General features: G+C 44.6%; 1 long non-coding RNA gene across 1 annotated transcript; it reads right to left on the bottom strand.

Moving 5' to 3' along the window:
* Positions 1 to 1661: 1661 nt before the first annotated feature.
* LOC309331629 lies at positions 1662 to 13093 on the bottom strand. Its single transcript, XR_014151915.1, has 2 exons — positions 5488 to 13093; positions 1662 to 1907 (listed from the first exon to the last, which is right to left on the bottom strand). It is a non-coding gene; the product is annotated as an uncharacterized lncRNA (long non-coding RNA).
* Between the last annotated feature and the right edge of the window lie 219 nt (positions 13094 to 13312).

Below are 13312 nucleotides of genomic sequence, written 5' to 3'. Positions count from 1 at the left end.
TTTCAAAAAAATATAAACATGATTTAACAAATTAAGGGTGCAAACCTATGATCCCTGGAAGGGCATCCAGGAGACAGATTGGCTCTACCTTTTTGGCATCAGAAACAGAGCTAGGATGTTGAAGAGGGAGATCGACTCCAACTCTGCTGGCTCCTCCAAAGTCATGGTTCAGCCTTTGGTAGGAGGCAGCTTGGATCCCAAGGATCAGAAGCACCCCCCACCCAGGTCCAACAATGCAAAGCCCAAACTGGGGGGAAGTGGATACACAATCCTGAGTGAGTCTAAATCCCTCTCTTTCCCCTGCATAAAAACAAAAACCCAGAGTAATATAAGAGTGTTCCTCTGCCTTTACTTCAAATATTCCATCCTGCCAGCTTGAGCCAGGCTTAATATAGGATAAGACAGTAGAACAGCCTTGTTCTCATCCCCCACCTTCACCACTTTAGGATTACAGTCCCCAAAGCTTTTAACAGATGAGGGTATTGGGATTTAGTTTTTTGCTGTTTCCCGTTGATGATCACCACCACCACACAATACCCTTGTAACTATCCAGATAATAAACATCCTCATTTAAGGTCCAATGTGTACAATGAACCAAGATACGTCCTTCTCTGCTATGGCTCCTTGTCTGTGGGATGCTTTCTCCCTGGAAGGCTTAAGTGGCACCAACTTTGTTTACTTTTCAACACCAGGTGGAAGATTTTTTTTGTTCTACAAGACTTCTTAGTGTTTTTTTACTTTTCAATTTTATCAGGTTCTGTTTTTTAATCTTCCACTCCTTCCATTGTTGTAATACCAAACTTTTGGCTGCCAAGAAGGCATACAAAGCCCAGTTATGTTGCTCCTCCATGAAGGCCCACAGCGCTGGAATATATTGAGTATATGTAGCCTGAGCATCCAAGAATTCTATGTATTTTTCCAGGATCAAGGTGATACAGACAATGACTTCTGTCCAGAACAGTGCCACTATAGGCATGGCCAGACCATATGCTTCAGTGCCTCCCCTGCTGTGCCACAGTGACACGCCTGAGAAGTGATGAGGCATGCCTGAAAGACACATCTTTGCTGAATTAGGTATAATCAGAGGGCTATGGAATCTATGGCCTTTTAACTATGTTGTATACAGGAGGTATTTTTTTGTTTGTTTGTTCTTATGTTGTGTAGTTTTGTGTTTTTATATTGTAAACTGCCCTGCAATCTTCAGGTGAAGGATGGTATAGAAATTTAATAAATAAATAAACAACAACAAAAACATATACAGTGGTACCTCGGGTTACATATGCTTCAGGTTACATAGGCTTCAGGTTACAGGCTCCACTAACCCAGAAATAGTGCTTCAGGTTAAGAACTTTGCTTCAGGATGAGAACAGAAATCATGCTCCAGCAGCACGGTGGCAGCAGGAGGCCCCATTAGCTAAAGTGGTGTTTCAGTTTAAGAACAGTTTCAGGTTAAGAACGGATCTCCGGAACGAATTAAGTACTTAACCCGAGGTACCACTGTAAAAACCCTATAGAGGTGGAAACAGTTTACCATTGTTCCAAGTGCACAGGACAGTCTAGCGGCCTGCTCCCCTCCTCCCTTGGGCCACTCATGCCAAATTTCCCGTTACTGGGTTGGGAGAAGCTTGACTGAAAGGGAGATTTAGTACTCTGCCACCAGATTAATTGTGAAATAATTTAAACGTCTTAGATAAAGATGGCTTCAAGCAAAGCTGCATATCCATGAATCTTCTGTGCTATTTGGCTGAAAGGTTCATGTGTTTCTCTTTTCAGAACTGGAAGCTTTTCATCTTCAAGGCGGAACCTTTCACATTGCCCTCTCACTTAGGAGATCATGTGTGAATGAATGGCCATGTAACCTGTATTCTTAAGGGACTGGATTCTGACAGTTCTTGCACCTCTTCAGCCTTTTAAAAAAGAAAAAGTAACAGAAAATTAAAAAGAGCCAGTGTTCCCCCCCCCCTGCCCTTTTAAATTGGTTGCAATGAGCTTAGTAATTAACTTTAATTATCTCCTATTATCTTGCGATGCCAGTGAGATGCCAAGCAGCAATTGTTAGTGGATGCTGGATTGGACTGTTGCAAAATCTTTGGGAGGCTCCCAGATTCTTTCCATCCCAAGCCAGGGGCGCAGACTGCAGGAGCCCTGAGTAGGGTGTAAGTTAGGTTACAAAGGATGCCATTAAAGACCAGCTCATACACAGGCAAGGGAGAAGCTCCTTCGCTGGCTTATCAGGCGTATATGTTAGCAGCAGCAGCAAGACTTTTAAAATGCATGTACAAGACCTTCAGAGATGTATAATCCTAGATTTTAAGTATAAAATTTGTTGACAGCCTTTTGCAAGTTCCAAAAGTGGATTAAAAAACATCTATCAATGGTTGTTACCCATTCTATGTTCAGTCTTAGTTGCTGTGTTTTATGTTTTTATTCTGCTCTGAAGGATTTTGCTGCTTTTAGTGCCCTCTTGAATCTTTTTCTTTTAAAAGCTGATTCTACTTATTACATTTTGAAATTGTGTAAGCCACCCAGGCAATTTGATTGGAGGGTGGGGTATAAATCCCTTTATGGTGCAATCCTATACATGTTTACTCTGAATATGTTGTTGTTGTTGTTCACTGAATTTATATACGGCCCTAGACCCGGAGGTCTCTTCAGCAGAGCTTCCTCACAGATAAGTCTGCATAAGATTGCAGGCTCATTCATGCATCAAATGGTTGCAGTTCAGTTCATTTAGAAACTGTTTACATGTGGGGGGGGGGAGAGCTGACAAAAAAAATCACATCTGGCAACCAATGTGCCCCTTTCATTTTAGATAGTACATGGGTAAAGGTAAAGGTAAAGGGACCCCTGACCATTAGGTCCAGTCGTGGCCGACTCTGGGGTTGTGGTGCTCTTCTCGCTTTATTGGCCAAGGGAGCCGGCGTACAGCTTCCGAGTCATGTGGCCAGCATGACTAAGCCGTTTCTGGCAGAACCAGAGCAGCGCACGGAAACGCTGTTTACCTTCCCACCGGAGCGGTACCTATTTATCTACTTGCACTTTGACGTGCTTTCGAACTGCTAGGTTGGCAGGAACAGGGACCGAGCAACGGGAGCTCACCCCGTCGCGGGGATTTGAACCGCCAACCTTCTGATCGGCAAGTCTTAGGCTCTGTGGTTTAACCCAGAGCACCACCCACGTCCCAGTACATGGGTAGATGAGTCTAAAAAGTCTGGGACACAAATTTTCACAGCCCTCTAGCAGCTGTTGGGGCTCATTTACCAGAAGTAATGTATTTAGCATTCACTCTGGAAGTGTATACTCGATTCTGACCAATTTTAGCCTCCTAGAACAAAATATATATCAGGATTAACCCCCCCAATATATATATATATATATATATATATATATATGCAGGGGGTGCAGCATCCGGAGGTGCCACCATGGATTGGCTACTGGATGGTGTCTGTAATTCATCTGTGGAGAGGGTCTGGGTTTGGGTCTGGTGTGGTTGATTGGTGTTGGCGTTCTGTGTGCCTCTGGATCTGGTGTCAGTTTTTGTGGGGAGGGCTAATTTCCAGATGTCTGGCAAGCGGGATGTGTCGTCACGCTTGTTCATGTTGTGAGGGTGTTTCTCTATCTCGATGGCTTCCATGATTATTCTCTTGTGGCCAATCCATGGTGGCACCTCCGGATGCTGCACCCCCCTGCAATCCCTACACAGACCTGGCTGACACAAGCCACAAAACCACAGCTCGCCCCTATACACGAAGCCAAGCCAGAGCACAACTAAGTACAGTACAGCCATCTTCTCAGGAAAACTCTTCACAAAGTTCAAGAGGTCAAGACACAAAGACTTTAACAACTAATCCACACCTAATGACCCACCTAAGTGGTACTCAGGATATCACTCAAGAAATCACTCAAGATATCTCTCAAGTAATTAAGGAACAAAAGAAGAAAAGGCACACTAGCCTGGGAACTTCCTCTCTGCCCAGAACATTGGAGGCTATACACCACACCCCCTCTACAGTATTTATAGGAACTCAAACACTGAGATCCTGCTCTGTTCCAGTAACAAGAAGCCGAAAGCACCAGCCTGAAGATGACGAGTGAGACCTCGTCGAAACGTCGCCTAGACACCCCAACTTTTACACGGGAAGACACCCGAGGACACCAAAACCTGCATTCCTGTACCCGTGAAAATCTACGAAAGCATATATATATATATATATATATATATATATATATATATATATATATCAATATCATGCAACCATAGAATCATAGAATTGTACAGGGACCCCCAAGGGTCATCTAGCCCACCCCACTGCAAATATGACAATAAAACCTTCAAACACAAGAGAAAAGAAAATGCTTCCATTTCAGAGAGAGAAACACCCCTCCCACTGTATATAGGTCTCATGATTCACACTGTCACTAAAGAGAAAAAAATGTAGATAAACTGTCTCATCTGGGCCTGAGTGTTATGTATAATCAAATGCAAAAAGTATCAGCTACAGGAACAAATGTACTGTGTAAACAATACAAGGAAAACTGTATGTGTCTGCCCAAATGGTGTCCTAATAATAATACAGTAATAATAACGGGGTTGTCCCAGCCACTCTGGGTGGCTTCCAACACATACGGTATAAAAACATTTAAAAACTTCCCGATACAGTATCTGGGCTGCCTCTAGATGTCTTCTAAAAGTTGTATAGTTCTTTATCCCTGTAACATCTGATGGAAGGCTGTCCCACAGGGAGCGTGCCACTGCAGAGAAGGCCCTCTGCCTGCTTGCCTGTAGCTTCACTTCTCACAGTCAGGGAACCACAGGAGGGCCGTCGGAGGTGGACTTCATTGTCAGGGGTGGATGATGGTGGTGGAGATGCTCCTTCATGTATGCAGGGCTGAGGTCATTGAGCGTTATAAAGGTCAGTACCAACATGTTGAATTGTGCTTGGGAACATACTGGGAGTCAGTGTGGAGCCCTTAGGCCTGGTATTATATGGTCCTGGTAGCTGCTGCATTTTGGATTAGTCGTAGTTTCTTAGCCACCTTCAAAGGTAGCTCCACATAGAGCATGTTGCCGTAGTCCAAGCGGGAGATAACCAAGGCATGTACCACTCTGGCAAGACAATGCTCAGGCAGGTAGGGTCTCAGTTGGCATCCAGATGGAGCTGGCAGACAGCTGTCCTGGACACAGAATTAACCTGGTCCTTCAGAGGCACAGTTACTCCATTCAGGACCAGGATTAAAATGAACCATGGAAGTGGGGGAAGGGAAGTTGATGTTAAATGTGTTGTTTGTGCTTCAGTGAATGTGAATGTGGAAAACCTGTAAAAGTGACAATTGTGTGTGCGTAGGACAGCAGTAGTGTGGAGAAGCATCGTGGAACAAATTAAAACAGAATAAATCCATGACTAATACACTATTATTGAGTCAAGAACATGTTGCAGAATACACCCGCAATAAAACACCAGTCTGAAGGAGCCCTTCCTCACCCACCTTACCCACTGTATTCTCACAACAACCTACAGGTAGGTTAGGCCAAGATGAAGCAGTGAAATTCCTGCTCAGGCATGAACCTTGATCTCTCCAGCCTCAGTCTGGCACACAAACCATTATGACACGCTGACTCTCATTTGCATTCTGTGTCATCTTTTGAGAGGTGAGACAGGGTCTGGATTTTGCAAGGTGTATTTTCACAATCCCTGGCAAAACTGGGACCTGGCTTTCAGGCTCTAGCATATATTACACATCATTCATCATTATTGCCTTAAGTCATTTCCCATCGAGCAGCTGCTTTCAAATCTGTCTCCATCAATAATGCCCAAACTGTATGCCAGGGCATACCTAAGTATTCTGCAAGGGAACAACTTGTGCCCTCCAAGAAATAAATAATGTAAATATGATAAAGAACTTTTTTAAAAAATACACCAAACTGCCCCAAAGTAAAGTGCTGGGATGAATGAAAAGCAACTGAGCAGAGGAACGCAAAAGCCATAGGGCTGTTTGCCTTGATTTAAAGCCAGTTCATGGACTGGGAATTGGCTCATGTTAGAGATGTAACTACCTGTATTTTGCATAAGAGTGATGCTTGGATAGGAGAAAGAACAAAGAGTCTTGTGGAGGCATATTACTGATAGATTCGTTGTAAAACAAGCTTTTGTGAACTATAGTGAGGTCTCATGACTTACAAACCTGTTGATCAGTGTGGAAGAACCTGAGGCCTGGGGCCCAAATGTCACCAGCGCCAAACCTCACTGTCTGGTCCTTCAAACTTTCCCTAGGCCACCCCTTTCACTGCCTGTGCTATGCCCTCTCCCCAGGGGTTTTTGTTTGGCGGGAATGTATCGCTTGGGTAGAAGACAGAGGGGTGTGTGTGTGTGTGTGTGTGTGTGTGTGTGTCCATTCATGTGAGAAACTGGCCTACTGCACAATGGTAAAATCTACATTTGATCCTCTACCCACTTCGGCCTCTTCCTCTCCTGGGATGCAACCCTTGTAAGGTTACTCAGGAACGTGGCCTCTGGCCTGAAAAAAATTACCCATCTCTCTGCTATTGATTAAGCCTATGGCTAAGATTAGTTGAGACAGAAAATCTTAGGGTATCAGTTGAGAGAAAGGGGGGAAAGAAAGGAAAACCCAACCTAAAGCCAGACAAAGAAAGGAAACTGGTTTGCTCAAGCCAGTGGCATGGGGGGGAGAGAGAGTGATGGTTGTTCCGGGTGCAAAATTGTTAGGGGCACAAAATTTCCATACCCGGTGCTGCCTCACTACAGCTGTACGCTTCCGCCACTAGGCTCCATTGAAAATGGCTTCTTTGTGTGAACCAGAAGTGACCTCTCCAGACAACGGAACAATTCTTTTTTTATCTCTGTGGCTGCAATCTCCAGGGTGACATGTACACCGTTAGGCAGTTGAATGTGCATGCATATTCTGTCTGTTTCCATCCTCCCCCCCCCCCACGGCCCTCGGCTCTGGTAACCCACGCTATGCCACTGGCTCAAGCCCCTAACAGGTTACAACAAAGTATCCTGGAATAGGGAAATTAGGGTTCAGAAGGGGCCTCTCATGATCTCAAGGAGGATGTTTCAGGAGAATGAAAACAATGTCTTCCCACTTCTGCCCCACAACCCAGGCCATCTAGCAATCAAAATGCTCAGGCTCCATGCAAGAAACCCCTCATCACTATAGAATTTATGGGAGAGGGGGTAAGAGGGTCAAAGGGTGGAATTTTCCTTATCTGGAATCCCCCTTCCTTGTGAGTCTTCAGCATGATTTTAAGGCCACTTTTCCAGAGTGGTTGTTGCCCTGAACAAGAGCATTCTTTTTGGGTTGCACTAGTGCTTTTTAGGCATTAATGTCTGCACGGTTCGGATATTGTGGAGAAACAGCAGGGCCACCAAACTGCCACTATTCTGCAGGATCTGAAAACAAGGTCAGTGATGTTAAGGAACATTAAGATATATTGAAAGATATATTTTTTGGTGGAGCTAGCTCTGGGGCCTCCATTGTTGGTACCTTCTGTGTCACTGATAGACTCCTGGGTCATGGCAGTTTTAATTGTATTTGTTCAAACATTCATTATCCTAGTTCCTAGAGCACCTTATGAAATGAAACATAAAAAATGCAGTCCGAGTGCACATCATACGTTGTGTTTTGCAGGTGAAAAAGTACTTTATTTTATAAGTCCTGAATTACTACAAACATTTGGGTGACCCTGAATAGACAGGACATTAAAAGTACAAGACATGGACAAACATCTTTTTTCACACTGTTCATAATTTTGTAAACTCATATTAGGAATCATAAGAAGCTGCTGTGTACTGAGTCAGACACTACTGGTCCATTTATTATCTGCACCAGCTGAGCTGGCAGCAGCTCTCTAGAATTTCAGACTGGTGTCTCTCCCAGCCCTGCCAGAAAGCCAGTGTTGTATAGTGGAGGGTATGAGACCTGGGAGATGAAGGTTCAAATTCTGACTCAGCCATGAAGTTTGCCAGATGGACTTGGGCCAGTCACTGCCTCTCAGTGGGTTATGGGAATTAAATGAGGAGAGGGAGAACCAAATATGCCACTTGGAGCCCCTTAGGGAAAAGATGGAATATAAATGCAATAAATAAATAAGTACCCGGAGATGCCATGGATTTAACTTGGGACCTTCTGCATGCAAAGCAGCGACTACCCCTCCCTTTGATATGCTGTATTGTGTCTCTTGTTGGGCTTATCCACAAGTACCTTTTGCCCCACTTTTTCCAGGCAAAGGTCCATGCTTTAAAGTTCTGTGTTTTAGCATTTCATTTTTTCTGCACCGAGTTTTCTCCGCAAAACCTGCTCTTTAGTGCTCAATTGGAGCAAAGGTTCTCTTCCCCCACCCCCATCCCAGAAGCGCCTCATGCCTTTCCTCTTGCGCCTGAAAACTGTCCATTTCCAGTACCATGATAGTCTTGGGATTGGGATGCATAGAACTTGGTGGCCTCAACAAGATGACTCTGAATCTTGTGTGCCTGAGGCTGAGGTAGGAGGCAGGAGTGGGGGGGACAGGGCATACAGGAAACCACAGGCCAGTGCTAGCTGAAATGGAGCAAACTGCCCCCGACAGCCCTCTGCCTTGTGAGCAGCTGGATGGCAGAGCAAAGGAGGTCGTGCTGATCTGCTGGGTGAGTAAGAGAAGGACACCAGGCCCAGGGGGGGGGGAGTGCACATTTAATTCCCCCCACCCAGAAGGCCCTACACTGACTGTGGTGGGGTAAGTGTGATGCAATGCTTTGGATGTAGTGCTATCAGCCCTCACATGCTCTCACTCCTCAATTTTCATTGTCTTTGAGATCCTTAAAATGTCATAAAAGTGGAGGAGGGGAGAAAGTATGAGAGGGAGAGAAGAGGAGTGATGCTGTGCTAAGGCCTGGCTTCTCTGCACAGAAATGCTGTGACTAATGCTCCCAGTTGGCCAAAAAAGGCAGTGTAATCAAAACACTTTTTTTTTAGTCCTTAAAGTTAGTCATTCTGCAAGCAGGAATCTAAACAGGCAGAGATGAAGGAAAAACCGAACTGCCTGAGCACTGCATTGTGCAACAGGCCGGGCACTTAGCTAGGAATGCTTCAGCTCTCTCCGGAATGTTTGTAGCATTTAATTTGGGAAAGGAGCTGCATCCGGGGAGGGCAGGCAGGGTGGCGAAAACGGTGAGTCTGACCTGGAGCTTTTCATTGGTGTTTGGAAAGGAAAGAACAGTATCCTGTTGGCCCAACAAGATTATTCTTCCACTAGAACACCTGCTTGCATCAAAAAATAAGATGAAAAGCGTGGTCATGACTGGGCCAGGGAATCTATGGCAAGAGCAGATTGGTTAAACTAACACCTTAATTCAGCCACATCTTACTGCCACCACAAATGTGCCAAAAGCAGGGTTTCCCTCCTGTTTTTTTATATGCTTTATTGGTTTGAAAACTGTGTAACATAAGTAATCAACAGAAAATAAAAATAAACAAACATTCATTCCATAGTTGGTGCTTGTTGTATGTAACATTTTGTAGCAGGCTGGTGCAGGTGGGCTGAATCTGATGAGAGAAAGGGCTGCAGCTCAGGAGCAGAACATCTGCTTTGCGTGTGGAAGGTCCCCAGTTCAACCCCAGCATCCCCTGCTAGGATGAAACTCTGCAGAGCTGCTGTCAATCAGTGTAGGCAATACTGAGCAAAATGGAAGAAGAGGAGAAAAAGAAGAGTTTGGATTTGATATCCCGCTTTATCACTATCCGAAGGAGTCTCAAAGCGGCTCACATTCTCCTTTCCCTTCCTCCCCCACAGCAAACACTCTGTGAGGTGAGTGGGGCTGAGAGACTTCAGAGAAGTGTGACTAGCCCAAGGTCACCCAGCAGCTGCATGTGGAGGAGCGGAGATGCAAACCCGGTTCCCCAGATTACGAGTCTACCACTCTTAACCACTACACCATACTGGCTCTCTGGACCGTTGGCATGACTCAGTATAAGACACCTTCCTATGTTATGGGCTAGGTATATGGTGAAGTAACCATGTGACCCCTTCACCTATGAGTCACATCTACCCCATTCATTTAAAGCATGTGGCTTCCCACAAAGAATCCTGGGAACTGTAGTTTAGCCCTTGCAGTGCTACAATTCCCAGCACTCTGAACAAACTACAGTTCCCATTACAGTGGTACCTCAGGTTACAGACGCTTCAGGTTACATACGCTTCAGGTTACAGACTCCGCTAACCCAGAAATATTACCTTGGGTTAAGAACTTTGCATCAGGATGAGAACAGAAATCGTGCTCTGGCAGCATGACAGCAGCAGGAGGCCCCATTAGCTAAAGTGGTGCTTCAGGTTAAGAACAGTTTCAGGTTAAGAACGGACCTCCAGAACAGATTAAGTTCTTAACCTGAGGTACCACTGTATTCTTTGGCAAAATCTGTGTACTTTAAATGTATGGTGTGGATATGAACTATGTGCCAGAATTTGACTAGATCCATTCAACCCTTACTTGCACCATACCAGCTTAGCTCTGCAAAGAGACTTTCAGTCTAGCATGCCAGCCATAATATTGATTCTTACTTCAGGATAAGATGTCTTGTATTGCAGATTTCTAAACACATAGAAGGAACATAGCTTAGCGGTTGAGCATATGCATTGCCTGCACAAGGTCTCCAGGTTCAGTCATGGCCTTGGAGTTGGGCTTCCCATCACAGGGATGAGGCCATGAAGAACTGGAGGGGGAGAGGGAATTGGCTGCAGAGCCGGACACACTGGTCTCCAGTGCCCCAGAAGCTCCAGTGCAGGAAGAGACCGTCCTGCCAACCCGTCTCCAGCCTGTGGTCACATTACCACTCTGAGCACTGCATAATTGCCAATGAGCCGCCTTGCTACAGAAATCTATGGCTGCCGAAGCAGGCAAGACCCTTTTAGTCACATTAACTCGTTTCACTTGCGGGTGCAGCTAGCCACCCACACTGAGCTGCCATCTTATTTAAGGTTCAGTCAGGGGTTATGTGTTGAAGCAACATGTTAAACTTGTTTCAGCTTGAGTGACACACAGAGCTGTCTGTTCTGAATGCCAGGCACCTCTCTACAAGAGCCATCACCTGGAGCAGAAGAGGTTTGATCCCTGGTATCTACAGTATGTTGAAAGGAATCTTGGATTACAGAACCTGGAAAAGAGTTTGCATGAAGCCTGGCTGACCAGCTGCCAATCACAGTTGATAATGTGGGATTAGGTAAGCAAATGGTCTTGACATTCTCATTTGTGTTTAATGCCAATTCATTTAAAGTTTGCTGTAAAAAAGCAGTGGTGAGGCTTGGGCTTCTACAGCCTCTCTTCTACCCCACCCCAGTGATTTCTTAACTAATGTCTGATTTATTGCACTTTGTATGTGAATGTAGGAAATTATGTTTCACTGAGAAAGAGGAGGAAGGAAGGTGAAGTTGGTGGGAATACATGAGCCTGAGAGTTGTCACTATTAATTTATTCACTAAATTTGCATGCCACCCTTCACCTGAAGATCAAAGGGCAGTTCACAACATAAAAATACAAAATAAAAACCACAAAATACATAGTGAAACAAAAGCAAAACAAAGCAATAACCCCACTCCCATAGACACATTTAAAAGGCCATAGAATGTTAATCAGCCCAAAGCCTGGCTGAAGAGAAACTTGCCTGGGGAGAACATTCCACAAGTTCCCGTGTTACCACCCTCTGGACCTCATGTAGAGAAGGTACACAAAGAAGGGCCTCAGATGATGATCTCAGGGTTTAGGTCAATTCATATTGATTCACAACTCACTCACATCACACCAAACCCTATGAAGTGGCTCCCAGAGCCATTTATTAAGTTCAATAATCAGGCAGTCTTTGCTCCCAGGTTTAGAATATAAAAGAAGAAACACAAGGGAATGGGATGGAATGGAAACAATTCAAGGGTGGGGGGAGGAGCTAAAATTTGCTGAGCTGATTGAGTGTCCTGGCTTTGCTTCCTCTATGATAGCCTGATGGAAGGGCAGCTGCCAGATGGCTGTAATAGAGGGAGGAGCCTTTAACTTCTGAAATATCAGGAAGTTTGCTTCCTTCAGCAAAATCTGATCTTGTCTGGGTCTGGAGCAGGAGTGGGGCCCTCCATAAGTTGCTGGATTCAGCCCCAGCCAGCATGACTAGTGGCCGTGGATGATGAGGGCTGTAGTCTGGCATACCCTCCAACATTTCCTTGATGGAAAGAGGGACGTCCTCTGGCCACATCTAGAGCACTACAAGTTCCCCCTGGGAGTATTCCTTCTCCCTGCTTCTCTTCCTCAAGTTTATCTCCCACAGGACTTGAGGCAGAATCACTTCGCAGTTGTGTTTAAAGCACAGTTTTTACCCATAATGCAAAAGCATACCCTTCAATACTTTTTGGAAGGAAATGTATACACTTGTCTTGGGTAATGAAGAATGAATCCATATCCTGATTGTGAGTAGGCTGAAAGTGGTCTGGTAGTGTACACTGGCAAATAATATTTGAAACCTGAACTTCAAAATAGGCGTTTCCCTACATCACGCTCCCAAGATCCTAAAACTTTATTACTTAGTGCACTACAAAGGGTTCCTCCACATAGTTACCCAAAGTGATTACCAATATTATTTTACCTGCTTTGACATTCTTGCACACTCATGCTCTACAGCCTGTGTGAAAGCCGCTTGTTTGTTAACTAGGTATCGTGTGCAATTAGGAGACAGTGTTCTCTTTGCTATGTGGATAGCCGTGCTTCTGTTATCCACTTCCTCTCTCCATCTTTTCAAAATCCCATGAGATGTGCAGTCTGGTGGGCAAAATTGTTTCATGCATATACTAGTTTGCTAATAGGATTCAGAAAGAAATGGAATTAGGTTTGATGTATATGTGTTTGGAAATGTACATGAATACACTAATGGGGACCATGGACACATATCTCAGACTGCCTGATTTGTAGATCTCAAGCCACCAGGTTTGTCTGAAGTACTTAAATTAGCTGGCTTGATTACACAACAACAGCAAAACTTTTAAGATATTACCAAGCACGAGAAGATAAGAAGAGCCTGGATATCTTAAAAGTGTTGGGGTTGTTGTATATTCAAGCTAACTAATATAATATTGATACTTTAGACAAAGTTGAGGACTTGTGCAGTCATCAAGGCACGGTTGAGCAGATGGGTGGGTGTGGCATTTGTCTTGCTCTTGGTCACACAAAACAACATCAGAGATTCTGCCCACAAAATAATGATTTCAACCACAAACCTTATGCCACAAACAATTACAAAAGTGCTTGATGGATTATGCTAGAGGAGAGGCTCTGCATTTTCC

Source organism: Podarcis erhardii (genome assembly GCF_964252035.2).
Source record: "Podarcis erhardii genome assembly, chromosome: 16".
Lineage (NCBI taxonomy): Eukaryota > Metazoa > Chordata > Lepidosauria > Squamata > Lacertidae > Podarcis > Podarcis erhardii.
The sequence above is the reverse complement of the archived record's forward strand: the minus strand, read 5'-3'. Positions and strand labels throughout refer to the sequence as shown.